We start from the raw sequence: 15,059 nt of genomic DNA, 5'->3' as shown, positions 1-15,059 counted from the left end.
AATAAATTAATTGCAGTTTTAATCGCACTGTTAAACAATGGAATATCAATTGAAATTTATTAAATATTTTGGATGTTTTTCTACATTTTCACATATATTGTATTCTGTGCTGTAATTTAAATCAAATTGTATATTATTTTTTATTACACATGTTTACATGCGGGCAAACTTTTTGGCCTGAGGGCCGCGTCAGGTTTCGGAAATTGTATGGAGGGCTGGTTAGGGGAGGGAGTCGTGGCCCGGCCCCCACCTCCTATCAGCCCCCCTGGACTCCTGCCCCATCCAGCCCTCCCTGTTCCCTGACTATGATGCGCCCTCCCTCCCTCCCCAGGACCCCTGCCCCATCCACACACCCCAGTTCCTTGTCCTCTGACCGCCCCCGGACTCGGGCCGCCCTATCCAACCCCTCCTTTCATTCCTGACAGCTCATCCAACCCCCTACTTGCCCCCCTTCTCCCTGTCCCTTGACTGCCCCCGAAACCCTTGCCCCTGACTGCCCCCTGCCGCCCCATCCAATCCCCCCTCCTTCCTGACTGCCCTCCCAGGGCCCCTGTCCCCCATTCAACCCCCTATTCCCGCCCCAACCCCTATCCACACCCGCAACCCCTGACCACCACCCCGAACTCCCCTGCCCTCTATCCAACCCATTCTGTTCCCTGCCCCCTTACCATGCTGCCTGGCGGCTGTACAGCTGTGCCGCCCAGCTGGAGCCAGGCCACACCGCCACCACCACGCAGCACAGAGCACCGGGTCAGGCCAGGCTTTGCAGCTGCGTTGCCCCAGGAGCTTGCTGCCCCGCCGCCCAGAGCATTGCATCTGTGACGGGTTGGATCACAGAAACCCCCTTGGGAGCTGCCACCGGATGTGCCAAGACTACCTCTGCTCCTGTTTTCCCTGCCAGCTCAGGACTCCAGCACACTGTCTTGCTGAGCCAGACTCTCCCATCTGCTCCAACACGGACCCAGGGTCTGAATCACTTGCCCCAAAGCTGCAAGTTTACCTGAAAACAGCTCACAGAAGAGTGCTTGTCTTTAGCACTCAGATGCCCAACTCCCAATGGGGTCTAAACCCAGATAAATCCGTTTTACCCTGCATAAAGCTTTTGCAGGGCAAACTCAAATTGTTCACCCTCTATAACACTGGTAGAGAGATATGCACAGTTGTTTGCTCCCCCAGGTATTAATACATACTCTGAGTAAATTACTAAATAAAAAGTGATTTTATTAAATACAGACAGTAGGATTTAAGTGGTTCCAAGTAGTAACAGACAGAATAAAGTAAGTCACCAAGCAAAATAAAATAAAATGTGCAAATCTATGCCTAATCAAACTGAATACAGATAATCTCACCCTCAGAGATGCTTCAGTAAGTTTTTTTTCTCAGACTGGTCACCTTCCAGGCCTGGGCACAATTCTTTCCCCGGTACAGTTCTTGTTGCAGCTCAGGTGATAGCTAGGGGATTCTTCATGATGGCTCCTCTCTCTCCTTTGGTCTCTTCCACCCCTTTATATATCTTTTGCATAAGGCGGGAACCCTTTGTCCCTCTGGGTTTCCACACCCCCCCCCCACTGGAAAAGCACCAGGTTAAAGATGGATTCCAGTTCAGGTGACATGATCACATGATCATGATCACATGTCACTGCAAGACTTCATTACTCACTTGCCATCACACACACATACAGGAAGACTCACAGGTAAACACAGCCATCTGCAGACAATGGGAGTCATCAAGATTCCAAACCATCATTAATGGTCCACACTTTACATAATTACAATAGGCCCTCAGTTATATTTTACATTTCTAGTTTTAGATACAAGAGGGGTACATTTATACAAATCGGATGATCACACTCAGTAGATTATAAGCTTTGTAATGATACCTTACAAGAGACCTTTTGCATGAAGCATATCCCAGTTACGTTATATTCACTTATTATGTTTTATAAAACCATATAGACTGCACAGCGGAGTGAGCGGAGGCTGCGGGGCCGGGGTGAGCCTCCCGGGCAGGAGCTCAGGGGCCAGGCAGGACAGTCCAGTGGGCTAGATGTGGCCCATGGGCTATAGTTTGCCCACCCCTGATTTACACTGTAAAAATGATTAAACAAAATAAATAGTATTTTTCAATTCACCTCATACAAGTACTATAGTGCAATCTCTTTGTTGTGAAAGTGCAATTTACAAATGTAGATTTTTTTGTTACATAACTTGCAAAACAATGTAAAACTTCAGCGCCTACAAGTCCACTCAGTCCTACTTCCTGTTCAGCCAGTCGCTAAGACAAACAAGTTTGTTTGCATTTATAGGAGATAATGCTGCCCTCTTCTTCTTTACAATGTCACCAGGAAGTGAGGACAGGCATTTGCATGGTACTTTTGTAGCTGCATTGCAAGGTATTTACGTGCCAGATATGCCAAACATTTGTATGCCCCTTCATGCTTCGGCCACCATTCCAGAGGACATGCTTCCATTCTGATGATGCTCGTTAAAAAAATAATGTGTTAATTAAATTTGTGACTGAACTCCTTGGGGGAGAATTGTATGTCCCCTGCTATTTTACCCGCATTCCGCCATATATTTCATGTTATAGCAGTCTCGGATGATGACCCAACACATGTTGTTCATTTTAAGAACACTTTTACTGCAGATTTGACAAAACGCAAAGAAGGTACTGTGACAAAGTTCCTCCTCTATCTTGGTGGGTCCTGCGCTTATTGGGAGATTTTCTTGCCTCAGAGATTCACCATGTGGGTTGGGGAACAGCCCAGAGATCTTCCCCTCTGGAAGAACCCACAGTCCAGGTCAATTGGGAGGTTTGGAGGGAACCCGGGCCTGCCCTCTACTCCGGGTTCCAGCCCAGGGCCCTGTGGACTGCAGCTGTCTATAGTGTCTCCTGTAACAGCTGCATGACAGCTACAACTCCCTGGGCTACTTCCCCATGGCCTCCTCCAAACACCTTCCTTATTCTCACCACAGGACCTTCCTCCTGGTGTCTGATAACGCTTGTGCTCCTCAGTCCTCCAGCAGCACACCCTTTCACTCTCAGCTCCTTGCACCTCTTGCTCCCAGCTCCTCACACTCGCACCACAAACTGAAGTGAGCTCCTTTTAAAACCCAGGTGCCCTGATTAGCCTGCCTTAATTGATTCCAGCAGCTTCTTCTTAATTGGCTCCAAGTGTCCTAATTAGCCTGCCTGCCTTAACTGGTTCTAGCAGGTTCCTGATTACTCTAGTGCAGCCCCTGCTCTGGTCACTCAGGGAACAGAAATCTACTCATCCAGTGACCAGTATATTTGACCTCTACCAGACTCCTGTACCCCACTGGTCTGGGTCTGTCACAGTACCAATGTGAGATTTGTAAAGATAGCTACAGCACTCGACCCAAGGCTTAAGAATCTGAAGTGCCTTTCAAAATCTGAGAGGGACGCGGTGTGGAGCATGCTTTCAGAAGTCTTAAAAGAGCAACACTCCGATGCGGAAACTACAGAACCCGAACCACCAAAAAAGAAAATCAACCTTCTGCTGGTGGCATCTGACTCAAATAATGAAAATGAGCATACAGCAGTCCACACTGCTTTGGATGGTTATTGAGCAGAACCCATCATCAGTATGAACACATGTCCACTGGAATGATGGTTGAAGCATGAAAGGACATATGAATCTTTAGTGCATCTGGCATCTAAATATCTTGCGACACCGGCTTCAACAGTGTTATCAGAACACTTGTTTTCACTTTCAGGTAACCTTGTAAACAAGAGGCGGGCAGCATTATCTCCTGCAAATTGTAACCAAACTTGTTTGTCTCAGTGATTGACTAAACAAAAAGTAGGACTGAGTGGACTTGCAGGCTCTAAAATTTTACATTGTTTTATTTTTGGATTCAGATTATTTGTACATAATTCTACATTTGTAAGTTCAACTTTCATGATAAAGAAACTGCATTTCAGCATTTGTATTAGGTGAATTGAAAAATACTATTTTGTGTTTTTTTACAGTGCAAATACTTGTAATCAAAAATAAATATAAAGTGAGCACTGTACACTTTGTATTCTGTGTTGTAATGGAAATAATATATTTGAAAATGTATAAAACATCTAAAAATATGTAAATAAATGGTATTCTATTATTGTTTAACAGTGCCATTAATTGCGATTAATTTTTTTAATTGCTTGACAGCCCTAGTTTGGGGCACTGTGGTTTTGGGATGAGTGAATAAATTGTTTAATTGACTAATGTAATCAAATTGCAAATACTGAAAGCAATAGCCAGATAAAACGTGAAACTTTCATTAAGTTGGAAATCATATTTATGTGTCAAGCTAGTAGTTTTAAAGTATACCATCTAATTGCTTTATTTGGGCTCATTTTACAAAAATTAGTGAACTGAAGATGTTGGATTTTGTTTACAATGAATCTGTGCCATTTGGATAGCATAATTTAGGAACCGCCAAGAAAATAAGAATTATGAACAATGAGGTACTGATTGCAGTCAGTGGGGAAGGAATACTAAGGAGGTGTTCAATAGTGGGGAAGGTAGCAAAGCCGAGAAGTTATTTTATTTTATATGCATATATAATCCAAAATTGCTCTTCGACCCTACCCCCACTACCTTCCTGTAAAACGTACTTGTAACTGAATATGTGCGGTAGCTTTTATTGACAATTGCCTTTCCATTAGAGTAAATTCATATTATACTACCAAAAAAAAAAAAACCCACCTCTGTTAAAAGAATATTATTAAGGTTGCACAGTCAAGCACTCAAAAGTTAGGAAATGCCAGAATTAAAATAGTCTGTGCACTGAATGAGGCAGGGTCCTGTGGAAAAATTAGTATCTGATCATGTAATTGAAGATTGTATCATAATGCATATGCACAAGGGGACAAATTAAGGTTGCACAGGCAACTTGAATTCTTGCATTCTTTCAACAATAGTTTGTATGTGTGTAATTTCCTAGGCTTTTATAAAAGCAAACTGAGAAGACATAAATTCCATCATGTTAGCAGCATATTATCCTTGATATGGACCAGGGATAGGACACTTTTTGCCAGTGGGTTTCATGGATATTTGCTGACAGCAGAGGAATGGTATGACTCTGGAATCCTCCCCAGCAGCAAGTCTCAGAGCCAGGGTCAACTGGCTCATGCTACATGGCTAGAAATATCAGTGTAGACATTCCCATTCAGGCTGGGGCCTGAACTCCGAGACTCTCCCCACTTGCCAGATTTCAGAGCCTGGGCTCCATTCCAAACAGGAATGTCAACCCTGCTATTTTTAGCCCTGTAGCATGTGCTCTGCATGCTGAAGTCAGTTGACCTGGTTTCTGAGACTCACTGCTGTTTTGTTTTGTTTTTCCTTCAGTGTAGACATACCCTGAGGTTCCATTTCAGGTTCTGGAGGGTTGTATACGCTAGTGGACACAGACGCTTCTACCCATTTCTAACTTTTGACCCTACTGCCCCCTCCCTTCCAACCTATCCATGTCCCAGGCCTGTCTTTTCCCCACCCCATGCTCTTTGTCCCAGTCCACTTGCCATCTGAGTCCCAGTTCTCTCTTTCCTCCCTCCCTTCCCATTCTTCTTGCCTAGCCAGTCCAGTTTCCTTCTCCTGGCTCTTCATCTGATCTGTCTCTTCCCCGCCACCAGGTCCCAGTACTTATCTCCCTCCTTGGGCTCCTAACCCAGTCTCAGTTTCCATTCCCTCTTCTCCTCAAATCCCCCGGCTCCATATCAGAATTATTTCCCTTCCCCCTCACCTACCCAGCTTTTTGTCAGATCTGTTGCCCCAGCCACACTCTGGTTCCTAGTCCCAGTCTCCTTGTTAAACCAGTCCCAGTCTCCCCACCACCACAGCTGATTTCAGTATTCTCCCAATCCCCTCCAGCCAATTGATTTCCAGTCCCTGTCACTCCCATTTCCCTCACTAGCTCCCAGTCCCAGCTTCCACTTGACTCCCAGTTTCCTTGCTCAGCCATATTATACTATGTCCCAGTTTTTTGCTGCCCCTCCTTACCCCCATCTATTCCTTTCCCTCCCACACTCCTGTATGGATTCTCTGATGTGTGATAAGGGATGAGCTCTGAGTGAAGCTTTTCCCGCACTCGCAGCATTCATATGGGTGCTCTCCTGTGTGGGTTCTCTTATGTCTTTGTCCCCTCTACATATGACTCACTGCTTTCTTCTCCATGCTGTCTAGGTGCCAGTAGGTGCAGTCATTGAGAACACAGGAGATACTGGCTCCCTGCTCTCGTTTCTAGTGCCAGTCCCTCACCCTTGGACTGGAGCAGCTTGGAGCACCCATTACAGGGAAAGTGCAGCTTCACTCCTGTTGCCCTACGCTGGAGCACGATCAGTCATTCTGTGGGGATGGTTCATGTGCAGTCTCATCATCACTGGGACCTGTGAGAGAGAGGATCAAGCATGCTCAGAATCTTCAGGGATTTTAGCTGCTAAAATCGGAGTTTCTATTAGGCATGTGCAAATTGTGATGGTTTTCTAAGGCTTATAATATGGTCAAATTGGGGCGGATTTTCATGGGGAAGGCAAAAAGCACACTCCTTACACAAAGGCCACCCCATGCAAAATTTCAAGTCCTTGCTCCAAAGGACAGGGGCAGAGTTAGAGCTGTTCAATGAAGAGGTTACCAGTAAATTGTAATGTGCCCAACATGTATTTTTCTGTAGCCTCATTCTCAGAAACAGCTAAACTGTTTTGGCTCAAATTAAAAAAAAAAAAAATGAAATATCAGCCTGAAGCACACATCTGCCATGTAAAATTTCAGCTCAACTGGTTTGTTTGGCAAAGTTATACACTGATAAAAAGAGGGTCTTAAAGTGGGAAGTGTCAGGCAACCTTAATAATAGACAGCACTATCAGCCCTGCCAGTAATAAGGAGGGCGGGTGTTTTCCACAGTACTATGGCTGCAGAATTTCCTACAGAATCTGCTCACTACTACAGAATTGTGTTTCAGGCTCTAAGCTTTGTTTCTTTTCTTTTTTCTTTCTTTCCTACTTCCTAAATGAAGTTTCTACCCCTTCTGGATGTGAAGAAAACCTTCCAAATATGAACCAAGTAGAACTGATGCAATGTTGTGTTCCTGAGCCTGCAAACAAGCAGCCTGAAACAATAAGTGACAGGGTCTGATCTTCCCCACTTGTCTCTTGGGGGGGCTAACCCCGAAGCCTAATTATAATAATTTAAATGTCAAACATTGTTAACTATCTCACTGCTGATCATTTTGTCAGAAACATCCTGCTAACATGCTCATTCATCATTGTGGATATTGAGACTAAGATTAATGGGGTGGCTGGCTGCTGGGAAGGGGAAGTTCAAATATGCCCAAGAACTTTAATTTCTCTATATCCCTGCCTACAGGGGAGAGGGAAATAGGAGGGTCTTTCACTCCCCAATGACAAAAGCCCCAGAAACCGCAAAGCAAGAGACTATCCTATAGCTATTTATCCAAGTGCTTTATACCTCACTAGAATTTACCTTTAAGTTTTAAGAAAATTACAAGGTAAATGAAGTAGTTAAATGGGGAAGCAGAGAAAACAGGGCAGCCTTCCAGACATTCAGATTGACAATGATGAAAGTGATTTATCCAGGTGTATCCACTTTTGCTAAATGTGTTGTGCTTAGTAGTACTGCTGTCAATATTAGGGCTTGTCTACACATGAAAGTTAATCTGGAATAAAGTAGAATGGGAATTTAAAGTGGATTAACTATTCCTGATTAACTCCAGGTGTGGATGCTCTTATTCTAGAATAAGAGTGCCTTATTCCAAATTAGTTTCATCCACGTCAAAATTAATCAAACACTGGCCCTCTCCCCTTGGTTTTTAGAGGTCAAGTGGGAATGTCTACATGGCTATTTTTAGAGCCATTGCATGAGCTCGAGTCTGTAGTCCCTGGGCTCTGAGACTCATTATTGCAGGAGGTTTTTTTCAGTGTATGCATATCCTGAGTGGTTTAGCTATAGGTGTAGCTGGTAGCTATTACCTAAGTTAAGGTTGCCCAATACTTTCCATTAGAAGATCCTGTTTTCAGTTGCTTATAACTTTGCCAAACTTTAACCATTCAAGCTGCAATACTCCATGCTAGGTGTCCACTTCAAGCTGAAGTTTTTGGGAAAGTTTCAGCTAAAACAGTTCAGTTGTTTCCGAGAACAAGATTATGGAAAAAATTAATTTAGCTCATGTTAAAAAAATGTGTATCTGTTTTGGTGAGAAGCTCTAGTGTCCCCATGCTTTGGAACAGGGGCTTTAAATTTGGCAGTGGAGATGTCCTAGTTTGAGGGATATGCCTTTGTCATCCCTATGAACATTTGTCTAAATTGGCCAAGTTATAAGCCTTTGAAATTCTTGGTTTGCACATGCTCCATAGAGACTTATTAGTATATGGCAGCTAAATTTGTTGAACATTGCATGTGAACTGGGCATGGTCCATCTCCACACAGCTCATATGTGCCTATCAGACTTTCTGTGCTCCAGCCCAGGGCTGCAGGATCGAGCAGGACATTTCCTACCATTGGTCTTCCAGGCTACTGGAGTCTGCTGTGCTGCCAAGCATCAGAACTGACACCAGGGAAACTTTCTCTTCTGTTCTTTCAGTGGCTCCCAGGTAGGGTGACCAGACAGCAAGTGTGAAAAATCGGGACGGGGGGTGGGGGGTAATAGGAGTCTATATAAGAAAAAGACCCAAAAATCGGGACTGTCCCTATAAAATCGGGACATCTGGTCACCCTACTCCCAGGTAACAGAGGCAGAGGAAGCAGCCTGACTGGAATGCAGACGTATGAGGAGCAGAAATGGGTGGGGTAGAATAAAAATCAGAGGTGGATGGGAGCGAGTAACAACCTTGGGGTTCATTAAATAACAAACCAGTGAATGAGAAAGGAATAAAACTTTATTAGAACAAACTGGAGAGCTTCTCTGGTAAACTGCTGCACACAGCCATGCAGGGTTCCCGCCTCCAGGGCACATCTCCAAATTCCTATGTTCATAATACTGCCCCTTATGAGGGAGCGTCTAAATTACAATCTACAAACATATCTCTACAGCTTTCCTCTTAAAGAAAAAATAATTATCGTATATACTCATTCATTAGCCTGTTTGTTTATAAGCCGACCCCCCAAGATGGCTAGGTAAAAATAGCAAAAATTGTATGACCCTTTCATAAGACGACCCTATATTTCAGGGGTTGGCAAACTTTGGCTACTGGCCCGTTAGGGTAAGCTGCTAGCGGGCCTGGATGTTTTGTTTATCTGGAGCGTTCACAGGCACGGAGCCTCTCAGCTCCCAGTGGCCGCGGTTTGCCGTTCCCAGCTAATGGGAAGTGGTGCCACTTCTCGCAGCTCCCATTGGCTGGGAACGGCGAACCGCGGCCACAGGGAGCTGAGGGGCTCCATGCCTGCAGACGCTCCAGGTAAACAAAACGACAGTGTATTACATATTCTATTAAATGATTCCATAGAGTTTAAAATCATCAAATTTTGATGTAGACCCATTTATAAGCTGACTCCCGCTCTTTGATGTCACTTTTTTACCAAAAATATATGTGTGTGTGTGTGTGTGTGTGTGTACACACACACACACACACACACACACACACACACACAGCTAACAACTATCTAATAACTCATGCATTAAATTCTCAACCCATCTAGTACATTTCCATAAACCCAATGTGTCAACTGCCTTGAGAGGAGAGGTTAGCAGCACATCATTCTTGAGCGAGTCTTTACCGCTCACTTTCCTCAAAACCAGTAACATTAGCAAGTCTCTAGGAATCTTTCAGGACGTTTTAATCTCCCGTTCTGATCTTCTCAGTATCAGCCTTTCATTAGAGTCTGAGTTGTTCTCTTGTTCCTTGACAGTTTCTCCTTTGTTTGTTGATAATAAAGGATCAGTCAGATGAGAAATACCAGAGTCCACATCTACTGTCCACGTGTTGGAACTTTCTGGGATTACTCGTAGATCCCTTTGATTACGTTAAAATGCATCCCCCGTGGTCTGTCTAGACTACATAAAACCTTGGATGCAGCTGTTCTTTAATAGTACCCCTTTGGCCACTAGTATTAGAGGTGTGATTCCTCAGGCATACTCTATCACTTGGGTTAAGAGATGGGAGATCACAGGCTCTTTTGTCAAAATAATATTTCTGCTTCCACTTCTGATTTTCTTTCATCTTCTACATGGTTTCATTGTTACGAGATTTCAGCAAGTTATCAATAATTGGTAAATTAGATATGATCCTTCTTCCCATTAACAGCCGCGCTGGAGAAAAAGCCATTCTCCAGGGGTGTATTTCAGTAAACCAATAACACTTTATACAAATCGCCCCCACTATCAAAAATCTTTTTCATAAGGTTCTTTACTGTCTGTACAGTAACTCCTCACTTAAAGTCATCCCGGTTAATGTTGTTTTGTTGTTACGTTGCTGATCAATTAGGGAACATGCTCGTTTAAAGTTGTGTAATGCTCCCTTCTAACGTCGTTTGGCAGCCGCCTGCTTTGTCTACTGCTTCAGAAAGAGCAGCCCGTTGCAGCTAGCTGGTGGGGGCTTAGAACTAAGGTGGACCGGCAGCCCCGCTATCAGCTTCCCGCTCCCCTAAGTTCCCTGTGCAGCAGCTGCCCAGCAGGCTAGCAATTGCAGCTATCCTTCCCCCCCACTGCCATGTGCTGCTCCTGCCCTCTGCCTTGGAGCTGCTCCCCGAGACTCCTGCTTGCTGTGCGGGGGGGAGGGAAGGAAGAGGGGGGTTAATATCAGGGTGTCCCCCTCCCCCTGCTCCTGCACTCCGCTTACCCCATCTTCCATAGAGCAGGGGACACACACCAGGGCTCAGGACGGAGGGAGCTTGCAGCAGCTGCGGTCTCAGCAAGCTGATCTAATTTACAAGGCAGTGTACTTAAAGGGGAAATACGCACATCTCCCTCCATTCCTGCTGCCTTGTAGAGTGAGAGAGTTAACCCTTGAGGGATCAGCCAATTGCTAGTTCATCATTTAGCAGTAAGGGAAATATCCCACCTTCTGACTCCTCCACCTCAACCAAGCTTCACAATCCTCATCACTGTGTACCAGTATTAAATTGTTTGTTTAAAACTGTGTGTGTGTGTGTGTGTGTGTGTGTGTGTGTGTGTGTGTGTGTATAAAAAGAATTCCCTGGAACCTAACCCCCTCATTTACATTAATTCTTATGGGGAAATTGGATTCGCTTAACATCATTTCGCTTAAAGTCACATTTTTCAGGAACATAACTACAACATTAAGTGAGGAGTTACTGTATAGACCTTTCTGCAAGTCCATTTGATTGGGGGTAATTTGGATTTGAGGTTTTGTGATAAAAATCCCAATCTATGGCAAATTGCCTAAAATCTGCACTGGAAAATTGTGGCCCATTATCACTAAAGACGTCATATGGAATTCCATGTCTGGAGAAGTTTCCCTTCAAGCCGGCTATCACTGACTTACTATCAGTAACTGCTGAGCTAGAATTGATATGCAAACTAGACACAATCAACTCCGGTTTAAATAAGGACTGGGAATGGTTGAGCCATTACAACCATTGAATCTCTCACACTTGTTATCTAACTGTCTGTCTGTACTCGGCTAGCTTGATTATCACTTCAAAAGTTTTTTTTCTCTTAATTAATTGGCCTCTCAGAGGTGGTAAGACAACTCCCACCTATTTATGCTCTCTGTATGTGTGTATATATATCTCCTCAATATATGTTCCATTCTATATGCATCCGAAGAAGTGGGCTGTAGTCCACGAAAGCTTATGCTCTAATAAATTTGTTAGTCTCTAAGGTGCCACAAGTCCTCCTGTTCTTCTTTTTACTATCAGTACTGTTCAGTTTTCTGGACACAGCGAATAATAATCTGGGACTATTAAATAATCCTTTGATTGCTAAGTAAATAAGTCAGTGTTGATCTTCTCATAAGGCCTTTGTGCAACTGGATGAAGTCTGAGGCTCTGCTTGTTGGCAAGGCTTGTATTTCAAGTAGGAAAAACAGTTTCCTACCACAGTAGCGAGGTTGTGATTGATCCACAGCCAATACAACACCTTTCATGCTCATTGTGTGCACTTCTCAATTCCTAAATGATCCTTGTGTATCTTCCATAGCATTTCTTTTTGAAGGCTCATTGGAATTACAACCTTACTGCCATTGAAAATCACCTTATCTATCACAGTAAATTCACGCCTGCAGTTCCAGTAATCTGTTATACTTGGACAGCAACTGCTTATTTCTTCAGGCCACCCTTTAATTATCACTTCTTTGAGGATTCCCAACAGTTCATCTTTCTCCATTTCCTCTCCTATTTGTTGTAGTTTCCTGTTAGCTATGGGAATTTACTTTACAATCAGATCTACATAGGCTTGCATCTCTGTCTCTAAAGTCTTCTCTGCCACTGCTCTGAAAAGTGCATATGCAGTGAACATGAATTTACCAGGTATGTAGGTCACAACCAAATCACGGTTTTGCAGCTTTATCATCGTTCTTTGAGTCCTTAAGGTACAGTCATTGAGTGGTTTGCTAAATAGCACTATCAGGGGTTTGTGGTCCATTTCAGCTTCCACTGTCTATCCATACATATACTGATTGAATCTCTCACAGGCAAACAAAATTCATAAAAGCTCCTTCTTGATCTGTGTGTATCTGGTTTCTGTCTCAGTGATTTGGATGCATATGCCACTGGTTGCCAACAATCTTCATGCTTCTGTAAAATCGCTGCACCTAACCCAGACTATGAAGCATCTGCTGAAATTTTAATAGGCCTTCCTTGTGTTTGGAACTTCAACACTGGCTCTTGAATTAGTTGTTTTAAACCTTCTCATGATGTCTCCTGTTCTGCACCTTAATACTATTCATTTTTATTCTCTAGGAATTTTCTCAAAGCTGCTGCTTTGGGGGATTAAGTATGAATTTTCCAAGATTATTAACCATTCCCAGGAACCACTGGACATCTTTCTTTGACTGGGGGATGTAGCATCATTTCAGTGGCTGAAATCTTCCTCTTATCAGGCTTTATACCTTCCTTGGAAATAATGGCCCCAGCAAAAGTCAGTTCTGTAATCCCTCAAACACATTTCTCCATATTTACTCTGAGGTTTGCATCAGTATTTGCATCCAGGACATCCCAAAGTCTACAATCATACTCTTTCATTGAGCCCCAGATGATGATGTCATCCATTGAGGTGTCAACACCATTAATATGTTCGTAGATCTTATGTCTGGTTTTGTGGTATGCTCCTGTGCTGAAGCTGTGCGAAAGGTAAGCATGAGAATCAGTATCTTCCAAATGGGGTATTAAATGTGCATAACTTTGAGCTTTCTTCATTTAATTTTAGCTGCCAAAACCTGAGGATTCATCCCATTTATTGAAATATTTAGCATTTGCAAATTGAGCCATATTTTTTTTCTCTGGTTGATAGTTTGAAATGTTCTTTTTATAGCCTTGTTGAGGTCTCTGGGATCTAAGCATATGCGTAGCTGGCAGTTACTTTTCTCCATAATGACAAGGGAGCTCACCCATTATGTTGTCACCTCCATTTTTTGTATTACTTGTATTGCTTCTATTCTTGCAAGCTCAGACTCGGGTTTATCAGAGTGCAAATGGCATCTTTCTACATGGATGGAGAACTGGAGGGACCTGCTGCTTTATCCAGATTGTATGTTCACCATGCAAGCAACCCAACCTTTGATATTCCCGAAAGAGTACCTCATAGCCAAGTTCAGTATGATCTCGTAGTGAGAGCAGTGCCCATGCTAGCAGATTGAGTTTCTCACATGCAGCACTACAATGAAAGGGAGCCTGTACATTTTATTTTTTTTAAATGGTTGCTGCTAGCAATGCACCTCTCCTTCAGTGGTATATTTGTTCCAGAATAACCAGTTACTTTTATTTTTGTTGCTGCCAGTTTTGGTCTTATTTTCAGTCTTTCATAATCTTGTTCAGACAGAATATTAACCTGAGCTTCTGTGTCCAGTTTCAGTGGAATAATTATTCCATTCACAGTCACAGGCAGTATCCAGTCCCTCTCATCATGCTTGCTAGATCCCAGTTTGTCTACAGAAAAACTCCTCAACAAGAGTGTCTTTAACTGAATGCACCTGACTTTTCTGCATTTGGGATCTGCAGCATTTTGCAAAATGATTATTTTCCCCACATTTATGACAACTTCCACATGACCATCTGAAAACCAGTCTTCCCCCTAGCAGTGGTTTTTATAGCTAGAGGTTCCACTCTTTGATTTGACCTATTCTGGCTATATTCTTTTGAACTTAGTACATGGATAACCCCTTCTGGTGAATTCAGCTCTCTGGCTTGTGCTTTCACAGTTTCTGCTGCCCTGCATACTGGGAGAGCTTTTTCTAAAGTTAAATCTCCTTCCGGATCAGTCTCTTTCTTAACACATAAAATCATTTGTGGTATTAAAGACTATCTCTGACCAGAGATTCTGTCAACTCACCAAAGTCACAGGTTTTATTGAGTTTCCTTAATTCGGTGACACATTGCTCTACGGTGTTATCATTTTTTTTGCATGCATATAATAAATATTTGGGTCTCCCAAAGGTTTCATTCTTATTTGGCATGCAGTGTTCCTCAAATTTAGTCAGTATTTTACTGAATTTCATGCTTTCACCTTCTTCAAACTTAAATTTATTATAAATATCCAATGCTTCATCCCCAACAACATACAATAAGATTGATGGTTTCACTTTATCATTTTTCTCCTCTGCCCCTGTGGCTGCTAAATACAATTCAGATCTCTGTCTGAATGTTTTCCAGTTCTTGGCAGCATTGCCTGACAATTGCAGACTGGAATGAGGTTGCAACACATCCATTTTTGGCTTTTTTCCCCCCCTCTTAAGTTAGTCAAGCTACTGTTGTGCTCACCAAATACATGCAAAAGCCTTTGTGCCTGGTGCTCCATGTGCTTCTTTGGTGCCTCCCTTTGTCCCTGCTTTCAGTTGCAAACCCAAGTTAACTTCAAAATCACTGCAGTTTCCTGCTCATTCAGCACTTCAGACACCATATAATGATCTTGGGGTTCATTAA

The 15,059-nt window shown here is 43.2% G+C and overlaps 1 protein-coding gene and 1 long non-coding RNA gene across 22 annotated transcripts in view; one reads left to right on the top strand and one right to left on the bottom strand.

The window, feature by feature from the left end:
* Positions 1-15,059, top strand: part of KMT2C (lysine methyltransferase 2C) — a 332,762-nt gene that overhangs the window by 148,931 nt on the left and 168,772 nt on the right. The window lies entirely within an intron of this gene.
* Positions 11,251-13,852, bottom strand: LOC135981912 (uncharacterized). Its single transcript, XR_010599103.1, has 2 exons — positions 11,844-13,852; positions 11,251-11,473 (listed from the first exon to the last, which is right to left on the bottom strand). It is a non-coding gene; the product is annotated as an uncharacterized LOC135981912 (long non-coding RNA).

Source organism: Chrysemys picta, chromosome 2, assembly GCF_011386835.1.
Source record: "Chrysemys picta bellii isolate R12L10 chromosome 2, ASM1138683v2, whole genome shotgun sequence".
Classification (NCBI taxonomy): domain Eukaryota; kingdom Metazoa; phylum Chordata; order Testudines; family Emydidae; genus Chrysemys; species Chrysemys picta.
Note: the sequence above shows the minus strand (reverse complement) of the source record. Positions and strands in the feature narration are given on the sequence as shown.